The sequence below is a fragment of the Pseudorca crassidens genome, chromosome 12 (assembly GCF_039906515.1).
Source record: "Pseudorca crassidens isolate mPseCra1 chromosome 12, mPseCra1.hap1, whole genome shotgun sequence".
Lineage (NCBI taxonomy): Eukaryota > Metazoa > Chordata > Mammalia > Artiodactyla > Delphinidae > Pseudorca > Pseudorca crassidens.
The window spans coordinates 42190923-42208055 of NC_090307.1; the positions used below are offsets into that span (position 1 = coordinate 42190923).

The 17133-nt window shown below is 41.4% G+C and overlaps 1 long non-coding RNA gene across 2 annotated transcripts in view; it reads left to right on the forward strand.

Moving 5' to 3' along the window:
- The window catches only part of LOC137203361 (uncharacterized), a 94258-nt gene that overhangs the window by 70038 nt on the left and 7087 nt on the right, over positions 1-17133 (forward strand). The window contains exon 4 of one of the 2 annotated variants that reach the window (XR_010933063.1): positions 5267-5571. The exons of the other annotated variant lie outside the window; for it this stretch is intronic. This is a non-coding gene — a long non-coding RNA (uncharacterized lncRNA). Of the gene's footprint in view, positions 1-5266; positions 5572-17133 lie in introns of those variants that run through there. 2 annotated transcript variants of the gene reach the window in all.

The following is a 17133-nucleotide window of genomic DNA, read 5'->3' on the forward strand; positions in this document are numbered from 1 at the left end:
CTGATGGTTGCAACCAATCATGAAACAGAGCTCTCCAAAGATGGCATGGTGGCCTCTCCTAGGACATAGTGAGCTTTCGGTTGGTGTAACCAGGGACAGACACGACCCTGGCATGCAGCCAGGTGGCTTCATGGCCAGGGTCTTAGAAGGAGACTCATGACTGAAGGACCAGTTGGTCTAGATGGCTTCCACATCCCCTTCTCACTCCCAGCTGCTTTGATCAGTGCATTTGATTCAATCCTTTCAGGACTGACAGTATCTGGAGAGCTTGGTTAGTAAATGAACAGTTTGGAGTCATGTTTACATCTGGTCCATTGGGTGCCAGTGAACCAGCTAATAATCACATGTGTACACTTGGCCATGGTGTGGAGAATCAGCATTCTGTGGGAGGAACATTTAAAATCACTTTTTGTTTTGGCATTGACATTTTCTTTGAAATTTAAATTTTCTATCATGTCCTCATTAGAAATGCTGGGCATCTGATTTTAAAAAAAAACAAAAACCCCAAACAACCTATGTTAGCTGGCATTTCTAAAGTAATATATATTTATAAATATATAAGAGTATAATAATAAAACTAATGATCATGTCAGCAGTACCACTACTGTGGCAGAATGCAATTTGGTATATCTGGTCAAGAATTATATTATTTTCTAATAAGACAGTAAAATATTTCTATTGTTGTCACTATGGTACACCTTACCATTGTGGAATTATAACAAATCCTCATTTGTTCCCTCCTCCCGATCCTGCCGTGTGTTCCTTGCTTTGCATAGACGTTGCATAACATTTACATGTAAGTTTAAACCTAGAAAGGTGAACTAGAAGGTACTAGAGGAAAGAGTACGGAGCTGTTGGTTCAGATTGTTCTGGGTTCGAAACTCCGCTGTGCAACTCATCAGCTGTGTTGCATAGTTTCCAACTTCTTCGATTCTTTGGAAAAAGACCCTGGGCTTCATGAAATTCTGCTTGATGTACATCCTGTGTCCAGAGGGACATCGTTCATAAGAGGGACCGTTATTCCCAGTTGGGCCTGGGGCATTAGCAGGAACAAGGCGCAACAAAGTAGTTGAGAAGCGACAGCATCCTTTTTCATCTGTGTTATTGGCTTGTCCCTTGTTCAGTGGTTGATTGGAGATCAAAGGTGGAAGGGAAACCAGGGTGTGCTTAACAACAAGGATCTTGATGTTCGTGAAAGACAGTATTTAGCTCAAATACTTCTGTGTGGCAAAGATGAATGCATATTAGAATTCTGAGAGTTTTTGTGATGACCAGGAAGTCTTCTAGTCAGTATTTGTTTGTTTTTCTTCAAAGGGCATATCTGAAGAAAGCCCCAAAGAAAGATGGTTTTTATGAAGCTTTGCTCCTTTTGGTGTTTCCTGCCTTGTTTTCCTTCCTTACTCCAAGGGCAGCCTTGCTCTATGTGACGTATGACCAGGCAGCCCAGACTTCTTTTTTCTTTTTAAAGGGTTTGTTTGTTTATTTATTTATTTATGGCTGCGTTGGCTCTTCTTTGCTACGCGCAGGCTTTCTCTAGTTGTGGCCAGTAGGGGGCTAGTCTTCAGTTGGGGTGCACAGGCTTCTCACTGTGGTGGCTTCTCTTGTTGCAGAGCACAGGTTCTAGGCATGCGGGCTTCAGTAGCTGTGGCTTGCGGGCTCTCTAGAGTGCAGGCTCAGTAGTTGTGGCGCATTGGCTTAGTTGCTCCACAGCATGTGGGATCTTCCTGGACCAGGGCTCGAACCCATGTCCCCTGCATTGGCAGGTGGATTCTTAACTGCTTTGCCACCAGGGAAACCCCAGACTTCTTATATTCATGTCTGGTGCTGCATTCTCCAGTGTGTCTGTAGAATCCCAAGGCCTTGCTAGTGTTGTTTCCCTGGCAAAGGCTCTTCCAAAGTGGAAGTGTGAGTTCTTGAACCAAGCTTGCTCTGACCAAGCCAGCCAGTATATACATTGCACATTTAGTGACGGCCTATCTTTTCAAAAGAGAGCTAGCTTCAGGCCTTCAGGTGCTGGGGATGGCAAAAGTTATTTCAGGATGCCCTTCCCATATTTGATGATCCCACATCAAGACTTGGAATTTATATGGATTTATATATAGAAGATTCTCAAAACTAAAGTTCTTGGATGCAAGGAACTTGACTTTAAATCACGCGACTTATGTGTTTTGACATTCATACCTGCTGATGATCACCAATTGTTGTGTAAGATGACTTACGGAGGATCTAGCAAAATATACTCTGAATCATGTGACATTGCTGTTCTAATTTACAATTAATTTATCATGGCATGAATGACAGATTTTAACTAGTTTGGTTAATACAGGGGATGAGAAGTCATATAGTTCAGTAGAAGCATCAGAAGGACCCTCATATATGTGATCGTTTTTGTCAGACACACTGAATCAGTGAATTCTTTCCTTCTCTTTGGGAAGATGTTGCACTTGGGTGACATAGCGGGAAGCTCAGTGATGTTGGAGAATGTCTGTAGATAAAACTGATCTGTGTCCAAACCATTCCACTTGATAGGCAAGTGGCTTGGAGTTGCAAAGACTGGGGCTCCTAGAGCTGGAGATGGGTTCAGAGGAAGGGCAGGGCTGGCCTGGCCCTTGGGCTGCAGAGCACAGAGCCTTAGGAGATTGAACAACAGCATCTAGACCAAAGCTCGAGTCGGGTGCCAGACTAGGTGAAGGAGCAAACCAGAGTAGAGAGAGGAAGACTGGGCATGAGGCTATATAGCAAGGTATCTGAGGCCACTAGACCAAGAAAGTGAGGGTACAGGGCAGGCAGGAGGCAGAACACAAGGGCCTGGGTCAGGGTCTGACAACCTAGCTAATTGGAGAGCTATGTATAACCAGCTTACTCACTTGGCAGTGAGCATGTCTTAAGGCAAATGCACTGTGCAGATCTGATCACTGGACACCCTAATTTTAATTCCTTGGGATCCCTGGGCTTGCAGATCTGACTCTTCTGGTTTTGGCAGAGTGAACTCTGGAAAGTGACTGGGTTATCCCCAAAGAAGCTGGGGAAATCTGACCCTTCCCTACTCTACCTTCCCTCACCAGTCAAAAAAAGTAGCAAACCTCATAGCAGGTCTCAGGAATGTTCATGGTTAATGGAAAATGCTGGAGAAGAGGTAGGAAATTTTGGTCCTTTATAACTGGTTTGAAGCTTTACATTCTGGCAGCTGAAGATGTATTGAGTCCTCATTCCCTGTCATCTGCTTTTACTATTTGGCCTGCAATATCATGCATTTAATGCATGTCTACTCTTGAATTTTTGTATGGGCCTATAAATACTAGAAGTTAACAGTGAAGGGGACAGGGACATTTTAGTGGAGTAAGCCGTTAGATGGTCTTGGTTTCCAGTTTCATTTCGTTAATTGATGGTCTGCTCATTTTAATCTGAAATACAAAGGAGCTATTGAAGTGGAGGAATGTTTTCATGTTCTCATATCAGAGCCACATGAGCAAAACATTAAAGAATAGTACTAGTTCAAATGGTTTCCAAATCAGTCACATTTCTCTATAATTTTCTTATTCTGATTCCTGTTTGTATTTTCTGTGGAGGCCAACTTGTGGTTGTCATAGCAATTCCTTTTTTCTACACAAATCTCTGATATTTTGATTTTTATTATTTGTACCTCATAGCAAGTCAAGATCTATTAAAATCTAAATATTTTCTTTAAAATAACCAGAATAGATCTTTAACCTTCACCTCATTACTCTTAATGTCTTTTGACCTCTGATTTATAGGATTTCTTAGGATTCTCTTTTGATGTAAGAAGAAATAGTCCCATGAACAGGGTGGTTTGAAGACGACGAAAGTCTGTGAGTCCTGGTATCCACCATTCTTCCCTTTGCTTTTAGCACCTTCAGCGGCTCTGAAGCCATTGGGTATTTCTATCATGGCTGTACACAGGTGGTCCTGGCTCAAATACCAAGAGGCTTTGCTGGATTTTGTTCCCTTTTCTTTCTCTCATCCTTATTATTTCCTTCCGTATGCTTTTAGATTTTTTTCCATGCAGTTTTCATGTATTGTTTTGACTCCACTAAAATTTTTCTATTAAAAAGTTTTGTTTGAAGCTGGCAATGATCCGATTCTTGTCAAATCCATAGCTTCTCAGAATTTACCATTGTACCTTTTCTGTGGCTTTGATATTGTTGACCAGTCAATCCTCCTTGAAGCTGTCTCCTCTGGGTTTTTTTTTTTCCTCTTTTTTGTCTTTCCATCTTCCCACCCATCCAGTGGCTATGTCATGAATACCGTGCAGGGTCCTGCATTGTTCTGGTTATCTGGCTTGGCCTTTCCCAACATCTCCTAGGCTCTTCTTTAGTTCCTGCTCCAAAAAGGAGCCCCTCATCCCAGGTTCTGCCTTGGACAGCTCCAGGTTCCACATGCACTTCCTGGGTGGGCTTATTCACCCTCTGGATGCCACCTGTCATGAGAGAAGGCTAACTAACCCTCAAATCCATATCCCTGGTTTGGACCGCTCACCTCCACTGCAGTTCTCTGTCTCCAAAGAGCGATTGAGACATTGCAGGACATCTCCACTTTCAGGACCTGCCATCTAACAGTGGGTTCATATCTTCTCTCCTAGTTCCAACCTGGCTACTCTCAACTACCAGAGGCACTAGTTTCCTGCCAGTTGCCTAGCCTAAAAACCTTTAAATCTTTGACTCTTACTGTTTTGCATTTTCTATATCCAGTTTAATATGAATGGTCGCTACTATTGGGCTGGCCAAAAAGTTCGTTCGGACTTTTCCGTAAGATGCTACCAAAAACCCGAACGAACTTTTTGGCCAACCCAATAATTACTTCACAATACTTTTCCGATCCCAGCCTCTATGTTTACTGTCACCTTCTAATGTTACAGGTGAGGCCATGGAGCTTAGAGTGCTTCTTTGCCTCTTTATCAGTTACAACATAAAAAAGCCAGGACCTGATTTCCTGATTCACATGCAAATCCCTGGTTGAAGACCATGGGTTTAGAGCAGTGGTTCTCACACTTAATGGTCTCAGACCCTGTTTAGACTCAAGAAATATTGAAGACTCCAAAGAACTTTTATTTATATGGGTTATAGTTATTGATATTTATCATTTTAGAAACTAAAACTGGGAAGTTAAAAATACTAATTCTTTTTAAAAAGCAATAATAAACATTATATATGAACAAAGAATATTTTTACAAAAAATAACTTTTTTCAAAACAAAAACAGTGAGACAAGTGATATTATTTTACATTTTTTTTGCAAATTTTCTTAAGGTCTGGCTTAGTAGAAGACAGTTGGACTGTTAAACCTGCTATTGCTGTGATGTCATCCTGTAACCCTGGGAAAGATCTGCTGTACACTGACTGGTGAAAGGATGGGAGTAAGAAAGGCAGATAACATCTTAATATCATCATGGAAATGATTTGATTTCAAGGACTCCCTGAAATGGTCTTGGAGATCTCCAAGGGTCTCAGGACCATATTTTGAGAATCACTGGCCTAGAGGGTTGCTAAGTCTTTTTCTGACTCAACATCTTCTTGTTCTTGTCATGACCTTTCCATTTTTGTTTTGAGGTTTATATAAGAAAAGTTCAAAGTCGAACATAATCACGTAATCAGAATCTAATATATATTGAGGAATTCAATCTCTAAAGCTTGAAAATACAGCATATGATGAAGTGGTAGCTTTTTAAGAATCATGATGTTAAATTTCCATGCTCATGACCAAGAGGCCACACTTCATTGTTTTCTCCAATTCTGTGTTCTCATCTCTCTAGTTCTTCTGACCACCTGGATTGTAATTTTCTTTAATATAAAGCTAAATTTTTGTTATTTGTGTTAATGGAGAGCAAAATGGAGATATAGGAAATAACTCTAAACTCTATCACGGCGCCTTTCCCCTTCTTTATTTGGTAATCAATCATACACTGAGTTTTGCTCTGTGCTCAAACTGCTCAATGCTGGGATATTAAATTTGTAGCCACAGTGGTCCCATCCCTGAATTCATACCTTGGTATGAACACAGGCTTAAACACCAGTAATCACAATATAATGTGTTAAGAGAGAAGACCTAACTCCTTTGAGAGAAACCTGTGGTGACACCAAGCAAGGTCATTCTCTCTTTTAAGACACTGCTAGATGAACAATGATCTCCAGTCCCCTTTTGGTCAAAAGAAACTGGAACATGTAGATCCAATGGTTTCCAGTGTTTAGTGTTGATCAGAAAGCTTATCATCTATCAGTTAACTGTGGAAACTTTTTTTTTTTTTTTTTTGCGGTACGCGGGCCTCTCACTGTTGTGACCTCTCCCGTTGCGGAGCACAGGCTCCGGACACGCAGGCTCAGCGGCCATGGCTCACGGGCCCAGCCGCTTCGCGGCATGTGGGAACCTCCCAGACCGGGGCACGAACCCGTGTCCCCTGCATCGGCAGGCGGACTCTCAACCACTGCACCACCAGGGAAGCCCAACTGTGGAAACTTTTATTCTTCTAGAGACTGAACATAAGCCAGAAGAGTATATCATGGTGGGTAGATTGTGGAGAGAGGAGGCAGGAATTTAAAGCTAGAAATGAAAATGGTGGTGATGGGGATCTGAAAAAAGCACTAGCGCAGGGACTGTCTCTGGATGGCTGCTTCCCTCTCTGGAGAACAGAGAGAGTATCACCTTTTCACACCACAATTCAGGCATGGATTGAGAGAAATAATACCACCACCACCACAACTGCTATTACTACTATTACTACACTACTAATTGTAGCAGGCAACAACGTACTGAGTACAGGCATACCTCAGAGATATTTGGGGTTTGCTTCTAGACCACTGCAATAAAGTAGATATAGCAATAAGGTGAGTCACACAAATGTTTTTGGTTTCCCAGGGCATATAAAAGTTATGTTTACACTACACTGTAGTCTATTAAGTGTGCAATAGCATTATGTCTAAAAAATGTACATGCTTTAAATAAAAATATTTTATTGCTAAAAAATGCTAACCGTCATCTGATAGGGTTGCCACACACCTTCAACTGTAAAATGCAATTATCTGCAAAGTGCAATAAATTGAATCACAATAAAACAAGGTATACCTGTACTGATTATGTGCCAGGTACAATGCTAAGCTCTTTGCATGCATTATTTTACTGATTGATTGAAGTATAGTTTATTTGCAATGTTGTATTAATTTCTGCTATACAGCAAAGTGATTCAATTATACATATATATATATTCTTTATTATATTCTTTTCCATTATGGCTTATCACAAAATACTGAATATACTTCCCTGTGCTATACAGTAGGACCTTATTCTGTATACAACAGTTTGCATCTGCTAACCCCAAACTCCCAATCCATCCCTCCCCCACACCCTCTCCCCCTTGGCAACCACAAGTCTGTTCTTTATGTCTGTGAGTCTGTTTCTGTTTTGTAGATATGTTCATTTGTGTCATATTTTAGATTCCACATATAAGTAATATCATATGGTATTTGTCTTTCTCTTTCTGACTTACTTCACTTAGTATGATAATCTCTAGGTCCATCCATGTTACTGCAAATGGCATTCTTTCATTCTTTTTTATGGCTGAGTAATATTCCACTGTATATGTATACCACATCTTCTTTATCCATTCATCTGTCAGTGGGCATTTAGGTTGTTTTCACGTCTTGGTTATTGTGAATAGTGCTGCTATGAACACAGGGGTGCATGTATCTTTTTGAATTATAGTTTAGTCCAGATATATGCCCAGGAGTGGGATTGCTGGATCATATGGTAACTCAATTATTAGTTTTTGAGGAACCTCCATACTGTTTTCCATAGTGGCTGCAACAACTTATATTCCCACCAACAGTGTAGGAGGGTTCCCTTTTCTCCATACCTTCCCCAGCATTTGTTATTTGTAGACTTTTTAATCATGGCCATTCTGACTGGTGTGAGGTGGTACCTCATTGGCATGCAGTAGTTTATTAAATCTTCATAACAACCCTCTGTAGAGGCAGTTTTCACTCACCAACAGGTGTATTGTGCACCTCCTATGTATCAGCTCAGGGGGCTAGATGCTAGGGCCGGAATGTTGAGCCACACAGATACAGTCTATGTGGCTATGGTGCATGGAATTTAGTAGCAATGACAAGATTAGAAATTAGCCAAATAATTACACTGATAAATATACATAGGAGATTATACACTGTGCTGAATGCTCACGTATGTAACTGTTATTTGTTGAGCACCTGTGATGTGCTAGGCTGTGGCCATACAGCAGGGCTACCATTATTCTCCCTGTTCTAGACAAGCAAACTGAGTAAGTTTTAGCAAATGGCCAAAAAACTTGCCAGGCTTCAAAGATGGGTCCTTGTACACTGTTCTGGTAGATGAATCACTGAGCGCATGTTGGGGTGTCAGGGAACGGACCGCCTGCAGGGTCACCGCCTTTGCCGTGGTTGTCATCAGACGTGGCTAAAGCAGAATGTGCTGGTGGGTCTCACTAGGCAGTTGGGAGCTAAGATCCTGATGAATGTGGCAAGGCTAGGTTTCCCCCCTGGACATTCAGAAGTTGGGAATACGGAGAAAGGTGGACAATGTGATTTCTATGTTGAAAGCGAAGAGCCAGTCCAGTGAGGTATGTTTTTAAAATTATCTCTGAACTGTTTTAAAAATGTATCCAAGGGACTTCCCTGGTGGTGCAGTGGTTGAGTCCACCCGCCAATGCAGGGGACACGGGTTCAATCCCTGGTCCAGGAAGATCCCACATGCCATGGAGCAACTAAGCCCGTGCACCACAACTATTGAGCCTGTGCTCTAGAGCCCGCGAGCCACAACTACTGAGCCCGCATGCCACAACTACTGAGCCCATGCGCTGCAACTACTGAAGCCCCCACGCCTAGAGCCTGTGTTCCGCAACAAGAAAAGCCACTGCAATGAGAAGCCCATGCACCGCAACGAAGAGTAGCCCCCACTTGACGCAACTAGAGAAAGCCTGCACACAGCAATGAAGACCCAACACAGCCAAAAATAAATAAATAAATAATAAAATTTTAAAAATCACTAAAATCCAAAGTATTTCCCATAAATAGTCTTTTGGAAATAGCCCAGGTTTTCTCAGTATAAGGAAGGCAGTTTCAGGGAAAGGAAGTTTTGGGGAGAGAGCAGCACAGAAAGAACAGGAAACTTTTATAGATAATGGCGACTTTTAGTGTGCTTCCTTTAGCCATAGCTGCCTCGCTGGTTACCTGGACGTGTGCTTGTTTGTTATTTTGATAGTGAGTGATCATCACATCAGAGCCCTTTCACTGGCTCTTTCTCCTGGCCCCATGGTCCTCTCTGCAGTTACAAGGCTTCTGGAAAGCCTAGAGGAATTGATACTTGTCCTGTTCACGGCGTCAAAAACTGTATCATGGGCTTCCCTGGTAGCGCAGTGGTTGAGAGTCCGCCTGCCGATGCAGGGGACGCGGGTTCGTGCCCTGGTGCAGGAAGATCCCACATGCCGCGGAGCGGCGGAGCCCGTGAGCCATGGCCGCTGAGCCTGCACGTCCGGAGCCTGTGCTCTGCAACGGGAGAGGCCACAACAGTAAGAGGCCCGCGTACCGCAAAAAACAACAACAACAAAAAAACAACAAAAAAACCCTGTATCATGTCCACTGCAGAGGGTGGGATGAGTATATGATCATTTTTTTCTTCTTAGGAGTGAAAAGAGGTGCCCGAAATGAGGTGGACGCAGGTGAGCCTCCATGTCCTGATTGTTGAGAGGGGGGTTTAGGAAGGTGGGTGTTGTATGTAAAGGGGACGTCCCTGTGGCCTCCACCTGCTCTACTGCCCTGGGAGGGGATACCCTGAGTGGCAGCAGGTTGGGTAGACATGCCCGTTGGCTGGAAAGCTAGTAGAGGAGAGTGAAGGGAGAAAACAGAGATCATTGTTTAACTTGTGTTGAAAATTCACTTTGAACCTGTATGTATTTACTCTTCCTTATTTCATTTGCTCAGGAAGTGACCTCAGAGCATATAAGTGAGTGAGAAAAAACAAATTAAATTAAATCTAAATACCCATGAAAGTGACATTTCAATGCAAACAACATATTTTGAGCACTGACTATGGGTAGAGGGTAGCAGCCTCTAAAAGCAGAGTTTTGTTTCACATTTGACTTTTCTCCAAATGCCTCCAAGGTAGGAACGCTAGGCCTCACTCAGGGAACTGTCCCTTCAGGGACTTGGGTTTTTGACTGTTATTTGTCGGGGGTCAGAATTTTTAAGCACCAGATTGGTCTGGCTTGTAGTCAGGCCATGTGGTCACTGGCAACCATAGGTTGACTGCCCCTGGGTTAGACGTCCACTCTGGACCATCGGCTGTGGCGGAGAGGGGGCAGGATTCTGTGGTATAATATACAGCTGCTAGGGCTGCTCCTGCAGGGGTGATAGGAGCAGTGGGCAGTAGTGAGATGTCTAGTACCAGGGTTGTAGTAGTATAATATCTATATTACCTCCCTCACAGGACTATCAAAGCCAAAACTAGTAACAGTAGCTACTATTTATTAACTATCTACTATGTGTAAGGTACTTTATACATGTAATCTCATTTATTCTTCAAAACAAGTTTGCCAGGTAGGTTTTCTCTACATATTCAGAAGAGGAAATGGAGACTAAGAAATGGTATGCGGTCTGTTGAAAATCACACAGCTAGAAGTGGGGTGGCTGGGATTTGACTTCGGGTCAGAGCATTTTCAAAGCCTATTCTCTTTTTCCTCCACGCGGTTATTTGGGAAACTATTTTGCAACCCGTAAAGGGTTTTATAGATACAGTTAAGATTTTTATTAAAATATTATCCCTTCTTTCCCTGCAGACTTAGGTTTGGACTTAGTCCACTGACAGATGGTGTTTCCTATCTCTAGGATAATTTTGAGGGTTATGGGAGTAACAGCCAGTAGTTTCATATTTGCAATCTACACTGAAAACTGCCTTATCGGTAAATTGCCAAGAATAATAGAAAAAACAGAAACTCACAAGTCAGATCTTACAATGCTCTGAGGAAAACTGTGACCCTGCGCATGGGCCTCCTGCCTTCTCCATGAGCGGTGGGGTGGCCTGCACTTCCAGCCGTGTGCCGGCCAGGCTCCTCAGCCTTCAGCATGAACTGCTGCCCCACACCCAAGGTGGGCTGACTGTCAGGAAAGGGACTGGGTCTTGATAGGTAGCCTTCAGTCCTAGAGCTGCCCTCTAGTGCCGGTCAGGTCACAGAAGGGCACACTCTCTGCCCTGCAGGGTCCACCTCAGCCTCCACGGCAAGGAGTTGAACCGGTAGCAGCCCCACCACGCACGCTGTTCCTCTGGATACTCTTAATCCTGGGATGAAGCCCGAAACTCCGGGGGCTAGTTCCACGCACAGACAGTTTTGGTCCCTGGTAGACTAGTCTTTACTGAACTGAGTCTTGGCATTATGGCATCAGGGATAGTACTGATGATTAATAGGGACAGGCCAGTTAGACCGTTACTGTATTTGCTGTGAGATACTGTGAAAGTCAGGTTCCCTGCATCGTTAATTTCTTAGGAGGAGGAGCCATGGAGAAATGTCTCTTAGGCCTAAGTATATGTACTCCTAAGCAACTGATTTGTTTTCAGCTTATGGACACTTTGGAGTGATGATTACTTCCTCTCTGTGCTGGCAAGTAGGAAGGTCAGAGATAATTTTTCCCCCTTGGTCCTTGTAAAGTCTAGAAGACCTTTAGGGCATGTGTGAGGCCACTGACATACTGCTGGCTTCATTGTTCCCTCCTTCTCTCTGATGTCCTCACTTATGTGTAATATACTGCTTTAAAAAATATGTGAACTGCTTCAGTTTACTTTCTATGGACTGAAGCAGGTATGGATTCAGAGTGCCTCTTTAGAGTATTTGAGGGACAGTGATATGATATTTTAGTAGTAAAAAGTCACTGGTGACTGCTGCGTTTTGCCCATGGTTGGTGCTCAGCTTTTGAAAACAATTAAATTAGAGGAGAAAATAAAAACACTCTTCCCTTACCCCTGCCTTCTTTTTAGCTTAAAAATTTCTTATGGGTATATCTGAGGAAGAATTAGCAGCTTTCTTGGATATGTATTTTACATATAAAGAGAGCTGTGTTAGGTAATTTTTTTCTCCCTCTATTTCTCTTGAGGAGACAGTTGAGTGAGCCTGTGAACATATACACCTTTCCATGTAAAAAATGTGCCCAGGAATAAACACCCTTTCTGTGAAGCAGCAGCCACTTCCTGTTCTGGATTCCAGGGCATGGTTTCTCCCAAGGAGCAATGTTAATGGGCCAAATGACCAAAGGCCTTCATGGTTTTGTTTTTATTTTATTTTTTAACATATGCAGATTACATTTATTCAGCACTTACTATGTGGCACATGTGATACGTGTTCTGCTTATATTTTCTTTCTTTTTTATTTTAACATCTTTATTGGAGTATAATTGCTTTACAATGGTGTGTTAGTTTCTGCTGTATAACAAAGTGAATCAGCTATACATATATCTATATCCCCATATCCCTCCCTCTTCCGTCTCCCTCTGACCCTCCCTATCCCACCCCACGAGGTGGACACAAAGCACCAAGCTGATCTCCGTTGTGCTATGCGGCTGCTTCCCACTAGGTATGTATTTTACATTTGGTAGTCTATATATGTCCATGCCACTCTCACGCCTCGTCCCAGCTTACCCTTCCCCCTCCCCGTGTCCTCAAGTCCATTCTCTACATCTGTGTATTTATTCCTCTCCTGCCCCTAGGTTTATGAGAACCTTTTTTTTTTTTTTCAGATTCCATATATATGTGTTAGCATATGGTATTTTTCTCTTTCTGACTTACTTCACTGTATATGACAGTCTGTAGGTCCATCCACCTCACTACAAATAACTCAATTTCGTTTCCTTTTATGGCTGAGTAATATTCCATTGTATATATGTGCCACATCTTCTTTATCCATTCATCTGTCGATGGACACTTAGGTTGCTTCCATGTCCTGGCTATTGTAATACAGCTGCAGTGAACATTGTGGTACATGACTCTTTTTGAATTCTGGTTTTCTCAGGGTATATGCCCAGCAGTGGGATTCTTGGGTCATATGGTAGTTCTATTTTTAGCTTCTTAAGGAACCTCCATACTGCTCTCCACAGTGGCTGTATTAGTTTACATTCCCACCAACAGTACAAGAGGGTTCCCTCTTCTCCACACCCTCTCCAGCATTTATTGTTTGTAGATTTTTTGTTAATGGCCATTCTGACCAGTGTGAGGTGATACCTCATTGTAGTTTTGATTTGCATTTCTCTAATGATTAGTGATACTAAGAATCCTTTCATGTGTTTGTTGGCAATCTGTATATCTTCTTTGGAGAAATGTCTATTTAGGTCTTCTGCCCATTTTTGGATTGGGTTGTTTGTTTTTTTGGTATTGAGCTGCATGAGCTGCTTGTAAATTTTGGAGATTAATCCTTTGTCAGTTACTTCATTTGCAAATACTCTCTCCCATTCTGAGGGTTGTCTTTTCATCTTGTTTATGGTTTCCTTTGCTGTGCAAAAGCTTTGAAGTTTCATTAGGTCCCATTTGTTTATTTTTGTTTTTATATCCATTACTCTAGGAGGTGGGTCAAAAAGGATCTTGCTGTGATTTATGTCATAGAGTGTTCTGCCTATGTTATCCTCTAAGAGTTTTATAGTGTCTGGCCTTACATTTAAGTCTTTAATCCATTTTGAGTTTATTTTTGGGTATGTGTTAGGGAGTGTGCTAATTTCATTCTTTTACATGTAGCTGTCCAGTTTTCCTAGCACCACTTGTTGAAGAGGCTGTGTTTTCTCCATTTTATATTCTTGCCTCCTTTATCAAAAATAAGGTGACCATGTGTGCGTGGGTTTATCTCTGGGCTTTCTATCCTGTTCCATTGATCTATATTTCTGTTTTTGTGCCAGTACCACACAGTCTTGATGACTGTAGCTTTGTAGTGTAGTCTGAAGTCAGGGAGCCTGATTCCTCCAGCTCTGGTTTTCTTTCTCAAGATTGCTTTGGCTATTCGGGGTCTTTTGTGTTTCCATGCAAATTGTGAAATTTTTTTTCTAGTTGTGTGAAAAATGCCATTGGTAGTTTGATAGGGATTGCATTGAATCTGTAGATTGCTTTGTGTAGTACAGTCATTTTCATAATGTTGATTCCTCCAAGAACATGGTATATCTCTCCATGTGTTTGTATCATCTTTAATTTCTTTCATCAGTGTCTTATAGTTTTCTGCATACAGGTCTTTTGTCTCCTTAGGTAGGTTTATTCCTAGGTATTTTATTATTTTTGTTGCAATGGTAAATGGGAGTGTTTCCTTAATTTCTCTTTCAGATTTTTCATCATTAACGTATAGGATTCAAGAGATTTCTGTGCATTAATTTTATATCCTGCTACTTTACCAAATTCATTGATTAACTCTAGTAGTTTTCTGGTAGCATCTTTAGGAATCTCTATGTATAGTATCATGTCATCTGCAAACAGTGACAGTTTTACTTCTTCTTTTCCAATTTGGATTCCTTTTATTTCTTTTTCTTCTCTGACTGCTGTGGCTAAAGCTTCCAAAAGTATGTTGATTAATAGTGGTGACAGTTGGCAACCTTCTCTTGTTCCTGATCTTAGTGGAAATGGTTTCAGTTTTTCACCATTGAGAACGATGTTGGCTGTGGGTTTGCCTTATATGGCCTTTATTTTGTTGCGGTAAGTTCCCTCTATGCCTACTTTCTGGAGAGTTTTTATCATAAATGGGTGTTGAATTTTGTCAAAAGCTTTTCCTGCATCTATTGAGATGATCATATGGTTTTTCTCCTTCAATTTGTTAATATGGTTTTTCACATGGATTGATTTGCATATATTGAAGAATCCTTGCATTCCTGGGATAAACCCCACTTGATCATGGTGTACGATCCTTTTAATGTGCCGTTGGATTCTGTTTGCTAGTATTTTGTTGAGGAGTTTTGCATCTATGTTCATCAGAGATATTGGCCTGTAGTTTTCTTTTTTTGTGACATCTTTGTCTGGTTTTGGTATCAGGGTGATGGAGGCCTCATAGAATGAGTTTGGGAGTGTCCCTCCCTCTGCTATATTTTGGAAGAGTTTGAGAAGGATAGGTGTTAGCTCTTCTCTAAATGTTTGATAGAATTTGTCTGTGAAGCCATCTGGTCCTGGGCTTTTGTTTGTTGGAAGATTTTAAATCACAGTTTCAATTTCAGTGCTTGTGATTGGTCTGTTTATATTTTTTATTTCTTCCTGGTTCAGTCTCAGAAGGTTGTGCTTTTCTAAGAATGTGTCCATTTCTTACAGGTTGTCCATTTTATTGGCATATTGTGACTTGTAGTAATCTCTCATGATCCTTTGTATTTCTGCAGTGTCAGTTCTTACTTCTCCTTTTTATTCCTGATTTGATCTTTATGATTTCTTTCCTTCTGCTAACTTTGGGGTTTTTTTGTTCTTCTTTCTCTAATTACTTTAGTTGTAAGGTTAGGTTGTTTATTTGAGATGTTTCTTGTTTGTTGAGGTAGGATTGTATTGCTATAAACTTCCCTCTTAGAACTGCTTTTGCTGCATCCCATAGGTTTTGGGTCATCGTGTTTTCATTGTCATTTGTTTTTAGATATTTTTTTGATTTCCTCTTTGATTTCTTCAGTGATCTGTTGGTTATTTAGTAGTGTATTGTTTAGCCTTCATGTGTTTGTGTTTTCACAGATGTTTTCCTGTAATTGATATCTAGTCTCATAGAATTGTGGTCAGGGAAGCCCCAGTCTGTTTCTTTTGGTTGGAGCATTTAATCCGTTTACATTTAAGGTAGTTATTGATATGTATGTTCCTATTACCATTTTCTTAATTGTTTTGGGTTTGTTATTGTAGATCTTTTCCTTCTCTGTGTTTCCTGCCTAGAGAAGTTCCTTTAGCATTTTTTGTAAAGCTGGTTTGGTGGTGCTGAATTCTCTTAGCTTTTGCTTGTCTGTAAAGGTTTTAATTTCTCTGTCAAACGTGAATGAGGGGCTTCCCTGGTGGCTCAGTGGTTGAGAGTCCACCTGCCGATGCAAGGGACATGGGTTCGTGCCCTGGTCCGGGAAGATCCCACATGCCACGGAGTGGCTGGGCCTGTGAGCCATGGCTGCTGAGCCTGTGCGTCCGGAGCCTGTGCTCTGCAACGGGAGAGGCCACAGCAGTGAGAGGCCCGCGTACCGCAAAAAAAAAAAAAAAAAAAAAAAAAAAAGTGAATGAGATCCTTGCTGGGTAGAGTAATCTTGGTTGTAGGTTTTTCTCTTTCATCACTTTGAACATGTCCTGCCATTCCCTTCTGGCTTGCAGAGTTTCTGCTGAAAGATCAGCTCTTAACCTTATGGGGATTCCCTTGTATGTTATTTGTTGCTTTTCCTTTGCTGGTTTTAATATTCTTTCTTTGTATTTAATTTTTGATAATTTGATTATTATGTGTTTTGGTGTGTTTGTCCTTGGATTTATCCTGTATGGGACACTCTTTGCTTCCTGGACTTGATTGACTATTTCCTTTCCCATATTAGGGAAGTTTTCAACTATAATCTCTTCAAATATTTTCTCAGTCCCTTTCTTTTTCTCTTCTTCTTCTGGGACCCCTATAATTCAAATGTTGGTGTGTTTAATGTTTTCCCAGATGTCTCTGAGACTGTCCTCAATTCTTTTCATTCTTTTTTCTTTGTTCTGCTCTGCAGTAGTTATTTCCACTATTTTACCTTCCAGGTCACTTATTTGTTCTTCTGCCTCAGTTATTCTGCTACTGTTTCCTTCTAGAGAATTTTAAGTTTCATTTATTGTGTTGTTCATCATTGTTTGTTTGCTCTGTAGTTCTTGGTCCTTGTTAAATGTTTCTTGTAGTTTCTCCATTCTGTTTCCAAAGTTTTGGATAATCTTCACTATCATTACTCTGAATTCTGTTTCAGGTATACTGCCTATTTCCTCTTCATTTGTTAGTTCTTGTGGGTTTTTACCTTGGTCTTTCATCTGCTGTGTATTTCTCTGTCTTCTCATTTTGATTAACTTACCGTGTTTGCAGTCTCCTTTCTGCAGGCTGCAGGTTCGTAGTTCCCGTTGTTTTTGGTGTCTGCCTCCAGTGGGTAAGGCTGGTTCAGTGGGTTGTGTAGGCTTCTTGGCGGAG